Below are 10,426 nucleotides of genomic sequence, written 5' to 3'. Positions count from 1 at the left end.
CGACATTCATTTAAAGTTATCGTGTGTTATAATATATATAATATATAATATATATAATATATATAATGTAAAGTTCTTCCTCTCAAACAAATATTCCCAAATGTTTGTCCCAAACAAAGGAAACCAAGATTACCCTTCAGCCATCCACCCACGAACTAAACAACACTTTGGTTTTCTTATATATTTTAATAAGAATTTATGCTTCTTGATGTTATGCAAACGGAATATTTTGCACAAATAGAAATTCTCTTTGAGTTGGACTGAATGAATTTCACTTAACCTGATAATAATATTGATAATAATAACAATTATTTATTACATATACTAAACAATGAGGGGATGAGCAGCATCAGTAAACACATATTGTTTTTGAATACTATTAATATACTAACACAGTAACCCAAGCCCCTCCCCAAACACACCCAGTCCCACCCACCTGCTGTTACCATAACGATAAGCCAGGCTGTACTGTCCACCTGCTACCAGCAGCCTGTTTACTGGCTCCCAAAAACAGGAACAGGTAAGTCAGCACCTGTTCATCTTATCAACAGCTTATTTACTACAATATGTAGAACAGAGTCACTGACCAGTCAGAGCAGCGTGACAGTGCACACACACACACACACCACACACACACACACACACACACACACACACACACACACACACACCACTGCACTTTAAATCTGAACACTTTCAAACGTGTCACCAACATAAAGAAGACGTTCCAACAGCATAAAGAAAGCCTTCATTATATTTTAGGTGATGCTGAAAATAAGCTCAGTCCTGTTTCATGGCTGTGAATGGTTTGAAAGTCTGAAACCAAACAGTGCCAGCGGTTTCTACAGGATGTTGCCTATACAGCAAACAATACAGGCTGTGCTGTAATGCTAGGTCTGCACTAGCAATACAAGCCAGAACAATGCATGAGCACGATGCTTTAGAAATGACACCACGGAGGCTTTGCTGTGCAACACTCAGACTGCACGAGCCCGACGGGCCTGACGGGCCGCGGCTTTTTGGGAGAGCACTCAGCGGCACAGTGGCAGCCTGTGATTGCTGTGGTGGAGCCCTGAGGTCATCACAGTCGGGGCTTTGATGGGCAGAGCTTTGACTTTTCTGTGTAAGTACATGAGATTTATGGCAGTTACTTTTCATTTTGATATGTTTTCGTTTATTCTTGTGTTAGTTTATAGAAATGCTTTAGTCACTCTGGGGTCACCACAGCAGGAAGCTCCATTTGTTTCATATGGCAGCTTTTATTTTTTAAAGCTTCTTATTTGCCTTTAAAAAGTGACTTTGTCACTTCCTGAGCCAACGTGTTACCATGACACTAAGGAGGCACACTGGGAATACTGGGAATACAGTTTTAGACCTGAGGCATCATCTGCAAAGGATTTTCATCAAGGTATTAAAAACAATCTTTATATTTAAAATGAATGTGTCCAATAAATGTGGTGAGAGCATTAAAATATTTATGAGAAATGAAAGCAATACTTTTGTTAAAGCTTCAAATCTGTACTTGAATCATGATTTAAACTGTGGTTGTGAACAGGGAATAAAATGATGTAATGAGGTGATGTTGCTCCTCCTCACCTCAGAGACATGTGATCAGTCTGGATGAAACTTTATATGAACTTACATGACGTGTACATTGTTGTTTCCAAATGCACTTTGCTAAACTATTTTAGTACTGTGGCAGTGTGCTGTCGTGTATATCTATTAATAAGTGTTCAAACAGAGATGCTAACAGTGCCTGATTACGTTATCTTATATAAGAAATATGTAGCTTTCAAAGAGAACACATGGTGATAGATGATGAAGTCTCCCAGCAGCCCTCCTACTGCAGTGTTACTGGGATACGGCTCAGAGACACCTGATCCAGTTCTAACAATAAGCTTTAGAGAAAAAACACGAAAACTAAATGGGGAGTCTCGTGAATCCAAGCTGGGAGCTGGTCCACAGGAGATGGGCCACTGAGAGACAGCTGAAGGCACTGCCTCCTATTCTACCTAGCAACAACAAATAAGGCTGCAGTCTGAGGAGGGAGTGCTCTATCAGTATAACTTTGTACTACAAGCTTTTTAAGAGACGACAGAGGCTGATTATTCGAGGCCTCGTCTGTTAGAAGGAGGACTTTAAATCTTGGATTTAACAGGGAGTCAGTGAAGAGGAGCTAATATGTGACAGATATGCTCTCTTTCTACTTCCTGTTGGTACTCGTGCTGCAGCGTTTCAGGTTAACTGGAGGCTTTGAGGCTTTTCATGGCACCTGTCTGATAACACTGACTCACAATCGTGCAGCTAGAATCACTCTCAGCTTAGTTCACAGACCTACGTGGTTGTTTGTGCACACTGAATGATATATTCTGCTCAAAGATGGCTCCTCACAGCTTCACTGGAGGCCACGATGATGCTGTTTCTAAGAGTTTTAGGGCCGAGCACAACAGCCTCTGTCTGGATTTAGAAGCAGGAAATTAGAGGTCACCAGGTCTTTTAGGTCTCTGTGATCAACAAATCACAACAACAGTCACGTGAAGGCACAGACCACGAAGTACAGAGAAAATCCCACTAACCGCTCTACCCCAATGAGCAAGCCCTCGGCCACAGCAGGAAGGAAAATCTCCCTTTTAGCCGAAACAGACTGGAGGACGGGCAGACGTCTGACCGACTGGTGGAGAGGGAGGGACTCACATGGTGGATACCCACCTCTCACAGACGGTGAGAGGACAAAGACAAAAGTGTCACCTCATATCAGGCGGCACCTCCAGGGCTGAAAACTGAAACCTGTGCAGAAGTGCCAAAAACTGCAATTCCCCTAACGGCCCCTGGAGCCTGCATCCAAAAGTGAGACAACCCCAACAGCCCCCTATATGAGCACTGTCACAGTTTACAGCTGTAGCTTTTTACCAGGCCTCACCTCTGCCCATCCAAGTGACCCACCTGTGTCACACACACTGTGAAGCTAAGCAGTGTGTCACTATGAAAGCTCTGCTTCTTCCATGGTTTATATACACATGCTGTGTGGATCTGTGTCTGAAGGAGCACAATACATTGGGACGCACACTCATTGTGTCCCAAGTGTCACTTTCAAACTATAAAATACAAAAATAAAATCAGCAGCGTTGCTCTGTTGGTCTCTAAGAGGACATCAGGCTAACATCTACTGTTATTAAATTAGTGCGACACACCATGATGAGCTGCACTCACACTGATACAGCCACATAGTACGTGACAGCTCAAATAATTAATCAGGAGTAATCCCCCAGATATATAACAACGCTCAATCTGGAAATGGCAAAGCCAACCACCCAAGACAGAGCAGCATGTTTGTTTCCTGCGGTGCGCAGCTCGTCCTGGTGTTTCCTACATTTCCCACAGGCCAAAGCGCTTCACCACGAAGCTTCCGTACACACGAGGCCATCCACAGTTATCTGGTGATCGGAGAAAACTAAACTGTAAAGTCGTCCGGACACAACTTAGCGCTGAACAGGACCTGCTAATAGCAGCTTAGCATCAACACAGGCTAATGCTAACGTTATACAGCTGACGGCAGGTTCACTGTAACAGATACGCGGCTGTAACTGTAACTGCAGCAGGCTAAGAAAGACTAAGGAAGCTCAGTTAAAGTTATACATGCTGTTCAACAAACTTTACCTCCTCCAAATCTCATGAACCCATACTTTACTCATAACGCAACATAGAAAACAAATGAGCTCATTGTGAATTTGGTGGCAGCAACATCCCAAAAAGCTTGCAGCATGGCCATGTTTCCAACATCACCTCTACTTTCAACAACCATCCATAAACACCTGGGAACTGAGGAGACCAGGTGCTGGACTTTTCGGAGAGCATCGTTGTCCCATTTCTGTCTGATATAAGGGACAGAGCTGCTCAACAGTCCTGCGGCTTTTCCTCTCGTGATGTCACAAATATCATCAAATATCTGGTGCAGAACTTGCGGTCTTCCACTACAAAGCCCTGCTGTAGTGTGCAGCTTAGCAACATCCTCCATAAACATGTAAAAGACATCATCTCCATGGGAGCATGTTGCTCTAAAACCTGTGTATATAATTCAGTCTTGGTTCCTTTCCAAATGTGCAAGGTGCCAATTCCATAGGCACTGATCTAATGCCAACCATCAGAGATGCAGCCTTTTTAAACACTGATAACAAACTTCAGCTCAGACCATTTGGATATGTCAGTGTTCACAGGCAGAACGTGCAGGTGTTCCTAAACCCATGCAGTGATTTCCATGACAGCATGCCACCTGAGTAACAGAAGATCATGTTGGTTTTCAGATCTTTACTAGATTTACCCAGTAAAGATTTTACACTGCAGAACATTATTCTGATATTGTGCCACAGTTTGTAGATGGGTAAACCAATGAGAGCCCTGTTCTTCCAGTATGCTCCTTTTATACCCAATTAAATGACTTCCCTATGGCCAGATAAGCGAATTAGTTGCAAAATATTCCTGTCCCTCCAACACTTACTTCTCTGGGTTTTTCTGGTCCCCGTCCCACCTTTATAAAGATGAGTCGATGCCCTTAAATTCAAGATCAACTAATACTTTTCACAAAGTAGTAAAATCTTTCATTTTAAATATTTTGAACATTAATTTAAATTAATAACTGTTGCCTGAATGTACAGTTTCGATTTCGTGAATACCAATTTTCATATGCATAGCCTTCTGCTGATATTATTCCTGGTAAATCTCTCAAAGATACCTTTCTGGTCATCTCCCCTTTCCTTCATGTTATCAGCTTTTGCTTTGGATACCTGAACACTTGAAGGCAGCCTGTGTCTTCCACTGTTATATAATTACAGCCACATTTCTAAAATACAAGTCGTTACTGAAGTTTTCCAAAAACCTGCTTCTTCAACTGGTTAAGGAACCCTGCACCTTGCATCAGTTCTAATCTAGTTTCTCTCAGAGTCACAGCACTAAAACACCATCCATCCATCCATCCTCTTAACCTCTCCTCCAACTTAGGAACCTGTGGTGTCACGAACCCATCCCACCTGTCATGGGTACCTCTTGACCTGCCACTAGTCCATCACTGAGAGACAGAACCACACACTCATATTCACACTATGGTCAATTAAATTTAGGGCCCTTGGATTGTAGGAGAAAACAGGAATACAGCCCCCCGCTGACAGGCGTTAATACCAGGAACAGGTTTTTGCAGGAAGGCACCAGTGTGTAAATCACTGTGCCTACTGAAACTCCAAAATAATATTCTTGAGTAATGGTAAGGTGATTAATGCCATTCAAACAGAATAGTGAACTGAGATTATAGTTATAGCGATGCTCTCACATAGTTTTCATCATTCTTATCTCACAAACACTTCAAAATTCATATAAATAACTACAGGGCTTATGTTGGGTCTGTGTTTCCACAAACCCCGCTAATTCTAGAGACTTATTCATCATGAAGAAAACAAGACAGTCGATCGATCCATTACTTGCACAAGGGAGGCCTCGTCTGTGTCCAGCACGACAAAGAACCCCAATGATGGCCTCCTCTCGCTGCCTTTTATTGACAAACTTCAAACAATAGTTTACAAAACACCTCCCCTTGCAACCCCCTTTGGTTACAAAGACAAGCCACTGTATGTAAATGTATATGTGTGAACTTCTGTAAGAGTGTGTGTGTGTGTGTGTGTGTGTGTGTGTGTGTGTGTGTGTGTGTGTGTGTGTGTGTGTGTGTGTGTGTGTGTCAGACCTCCTGCTGACCAAAGGGTCGTAAACCCAGGAAGTTTACATCAAAAGAAACAGATCTTTCAGATAGGATGTATCTACAATAAAACCTCCCCCAGCACAGAGTGGTTGGAGAGGTGGTCAGGATCAAAGGGATGGCTTTGATCCTACTGCTTAAACTAAGACTGTACAAATTTAAGAAACACAATGGCAACATTCAACAATTAGACTTAACAGCTTACTCCACTCCTATGGGATCCCACAAGGGTCAATCCTCAGACTAACTCAGCTTTCATTGTATGTTAATTAAGGGTAACTGGACACATTCAGTGGGAAGAATATGCAGCAGTCCTATACTGTACCATGTACCAGTAATAATTAGATGTAATTTCATTTCCTTCTATCTCCATCCATTTATCCATTTCCTATTGACTATGATTCACACCACTGCTTTAATGTTAATATGTTTGCAAGAAGGATCTGTAACAGTTTATGGTTGAATATACATATTTCTATACTGTGTGATGCGATATGTAGACCTCTCTGTGATGTGTTAAGAGTTTCAGAAATGTGTTTTAAATAGTGCTATACAATAATGATGGTTATTTATTGTTGTTATTATATGACACTTTAAGCTAATTCTCTGGAGTACACTGAAGGCTAGTTTGTATAAGAGGATTTTTCATAGACTTTCTTATTATTTTGTCCAAATTTGGGAGTTATTATGCAGTATAGTAAAAAACCTTTTTAGTAACATATATGCACAGAAAAGGGGAAACTGGACTTTCACTGAATTACTTCTTTTCGTTAGCCTGGAACAATCAGATTATCATTTTAAACGTAAACTCCAGTTCGAGCGACTTTGAACGTTACATTTAATTGTTTTAAGGCAGAAACATCAGGTTTCCTTTGGGACCTGAACGTAGCGTTCTTACGGGAGGTTGCCGATAGTTGATTGGAGATCTGTGGATCTGTTGTTCTCTTATTGGTTCTTTGCATCTCGTGCTCTTTCTGAGGCCTCAAGCGGGTGAACCAAGCCGCGCGTGCGCTGTGCCTCTTAAAGCGATCCGGTTTGTTGAACGTAACGAAGACCGTAACGGAAATGACCGCATTTCATGCTCAAAATAAAATACTGGATAATTTTTGGATAAAGTGCACCGTAGTTAGCAGTCATTAAAATGAATTTAAAGATAAATAATGACACTGTAGTGATAATTAATATTAAATATTATTAATTAATAATTACTATTAATATTGAGTATTAATATAATGATTAATTATTAATATTAAATGATTTCCCCTCGGGATCAATAAAGTATTCTGATTCTGATTAATATCACAATAGCTAGACGATATTTTACTTTCTTAACAAATTGGTTTAAAGTCATGGCAAACAGACTTAACATCCAGTAAGTGTGTGAAAATATTCTCTTTGCCGCTGAAGTCCTTTAAAGACTTTATAGACTGTAAATCTCAATCCAGTATCAGTGCTGGGAACCACAGACACGCAGTAAGAGAACAGAGACTCCAGTGAAGGCACTCCTACATTCCTTACTAATACTGCACAGTGAAAACATGCAATTCAACTAAACTAGAGCTTCAGTACAAGCAAGACTTGTCAAATGCAAGGGCAGCTTCAGGAGACACAAAAAGGAATCTATAGTTATCCGACAGACGGATTGGGGCTGCAGCTGCAGTAATGCGGACGCTGCACCGGTCCGTCGTGGTGAAGAGGGAGCTGAGTGTAAAAGCGAAGCTCTCAATTTACCGGTCGATCTACGTCCCTACCCTCACCTATGGCCACGAGCTGTGGGTAGTGACCAAAAGAACGAGATCGCGGATACAAGCGGCAGAAATGAGCTTCCTCCGTGTAATGTTCTGTCTCAAACTTATGAATAACGTGTTCATAATCTGCTTCGTGAGCCACCATTATCTTTATTGCCGCTCGTCCAGTTCAACATAAAACACACCCACTTTCGTGACAACAAACACTCCCCCTTGCCACTACGGTGGACCACAAGGGACAGTAAGCACGGAGTGCAAACATTATAAGCAATACAACACTCCGAAGGGTGGCTGGCCTCTCCCTTAGAGATAGGGTGAGAAGTTCGGCCATCCGGGAGGGGCTCAGAGTAGAGCCGCTGCTGCTCCACATCGAAAGGAGCCAGCTGAGGTGGTTCGGGCATCTGACAAGGATGCCCCCTGGGCGCCTCCTGGGTGAGGTGTTCCAGGCATGTCCCACCGGGAGGAGACCCCGGGGCAGACTCAGGACACGCTGGAGAGATTATATCTCTCGGCTGGCCTGGGAACGCCTTGGCATTCCCCGGATAAGCTGGAGGAGGTGGCTGGGGAGAGGGAGGTCTGGGCCTCTTTGCTTAGGCTGCTGCCCCCACGACCCGGCCTCGGATAAAGCGGATGAAGATGGATGGATGGATGGATGGTTATACAATTTGTAGTGAACCCCCCCGAATGAAGGATGACACTTTACTGATGACGTTTTGAAGGTTTAATGGCAGTAAACCATCAATCTCACCGTAAGAGCTGGGGATGTATACATAGAAACAGCGTGTAAGCAAAAATAATCCACACTCTTACAATCGTAAACCTTATAACATGAAGTTCGTATCAACGTAACATTTAACAAATGTAGCAACTGTCACAGAAACATCTAAACGTGTCCTCATTTATATCATAACCATACCTTGTGCCTCTATCAAGGGGGCTGCTAATGACAAAAGAAATCTCCATAGGCTCCGTTAAGCCATCACATTTCAAAACTCCCGGGACTGCTGCTGAAAACTACGCCAAAAACAGTTTTTACAGGAAATCGTCCCATCAAAATAAAAGCTTCTACACACGAACAGGAAGTTGGTAGTAGAAAACAGGAATGAGTGCCAAAATAAGGTGCAAGGAAAGGCATTCAGGGTTATTTACACTCCCACCAAAATTACGAATAATTGGTTTACATAAGAACCAAAATGAATAATTTTCCGAAAACAAAATAACCCATGTAGGAGTTACCTTAGGAACTTTCTAACAACAATACAAGTTTTTGTACTGGACGCTCAACAACTGATAGTTTAGTAGAGCGTTGACCTTTATTATTGAGTCTCTTTTCTCCAAGTGAGATCTTTACCCTTCGCACAAGTCCATCTTTTCCACTGACAGTCTCTACAACTCTTGCAAGTCTCCATTCCCCTCTGGGTTCTTATGAGCTGCTTTTCTGTATGAGCAGTCAAAGCATTTTATACAGCGTGCTTCATTCACACAAGCACTTCTTTTTCTAACAATGACACTATGATGGATGCATCGGAGAGGAAGTCGGGGTTCCACATCTTGCCCAAGGATACCGTGGCGTGCAGACTGGAGCAGCCAGGGATCAAACCTCCAACCTTCCAGTTAGTAATTCTACCTGCTGAGCTACAGTCTGTACTTCCTGAACATCACACCCTCCTTTTGTTTCTTTATTTCCAGTAGCAACCAGGACCATAATGAACCCTGACTCCCACAGACACTCAGGATCCACCTGCCCAGTAAGTCACCCGCTAACTGCAACTATCAGAGCCCTGACCTTCTGCAGAGACGAGTCACACTGAACACAGCAAGTGTCCCTGCTCTCAGATACAAACCCGCCTTTAAAAGTTCAGAGTAATGAAATCAGCAGTTCTGATTCTAGAATCTGTAGTCTCACACACATGTGCAGAGCACTTTTTTTGTTTTGGTTCACATTGGTTGATATTCTGCTGCAAACAACTAATGAGGACATTTTCTAAAAGCTTTGAGTGTCCATCAGGATCCTGTAGAAACAGCTTCTGGCTGCAGCTGCTGTGGAGCTCCACAGTAACCGGAAACACGTAACTTCAGTTAAATCAACTCTGACAGCGAAAACTAAATTGCGTTTTTGTTACTATTGATGCTGCTGATAAATAAAAATGGTTTTAATTTTTTTTTAACACTCTGGGTTTGTTCAAAAAAATTCACCATGCCCTAAATTGTTCGTGGCCAAAAGTGACACTTGCTGTTTCGCTGATTTTTTAATTTTTTTTACAGCACATCGTGTTGTGCGTTCTGAGTGTAGACCATTGTCAATCAATCTAATCCAGTGTCTCCTGTACAGGAGCGGTCCCTAATAGGCCCACGGACCGGGACCGGTCCGTGAGTCTTTTGGTACCGTTCTGCGAGAGTTGATCCTCCGGTGTGAAATGTATGGTTGTAGTTGTGTGTCTTATTTTGAAAGAACTATTTACGCGTTACCATAGCGACCAGAGAGCATTAAAAAGCAGAGAGGAGGATGTCACTGTCATTGTTGTTGGCGCACAGCTCAAGTCACGTTTATTATTATATTTACAAAATACCACATTTTCTTTTTTTTATTCTTTTGTTGTATTTATCCGCGACACCTTAAAGGTCGTTCCCTGAAAATATTGTCTGACATTAAAGTGGTCTGTGGCGCAAAAAGGTTGGGGACTCCTGCTGTACAGTACAGAATGCGTTTAGCTTGTCGAATTTACATAAATCTTCGATCGCTAGCAGTGTAACTCTGAAGTGCTGCACTGTATGTTTGTAAGTTTTCTCCCAAACAAACACAACAATGCCGACGAAACGTTTTGCACCCTCAAATGCACCTTTAGGTTTCATTCCATGATACTGGACTTATGTTTCTACGAAGGTTTGAACTCTAAGAGTGTTTAACATGATAGTGATTTATTGATTCTAACCCTAA

At 42.2% G+C, this 10,426-nt stretch overlaps 1 protein-coding gene and 1 long non-coding RNA gene across 2 annotated transcripts in view; both read right to left on the bottom strand.

Moving 5' to 3' along the window:
- Window positions 1–10,426, bottom strand: part of LOC146675489 (uncharacterized) — a 129,538-nt gene that overhangs the window by 67,659 nt on the left and 51,453 nt on the right. The gene's annotated exons all lie outside the window — the stretch shown is intronic.
- Window positions 1–10,426, bottom strand: part of LOC146675491 (NACHT, LRR and PYD domains-containing protein 1-like) — a 154,453-nt gene that overhangs the window by 100,536 nt on the left and 43,491 nt on the right. The window lies entirely within an intron of this gene.

The sequence above is a fragment of the Rhamphochromis longiceps genome, linkage group LG3 (assembly GCF_057381845.1).
Source record: "Rhamphochromis longiceps isolate RC_006_pf linkage group LG3, R_longiceps_female_GT1.1, whole genome shotgun sequence".
Classification (NCBI taxonomy): domain Eukaryota; kingdom Metazoa; phylum Chordata; class Actinopteri; order Cichliformes; family Cichlidae; genus Rhamphochromis; species Rhamphochromis longiceps.
This window is presented reverse-complemented; position numbering and strand designations above follow the sequence as displayed.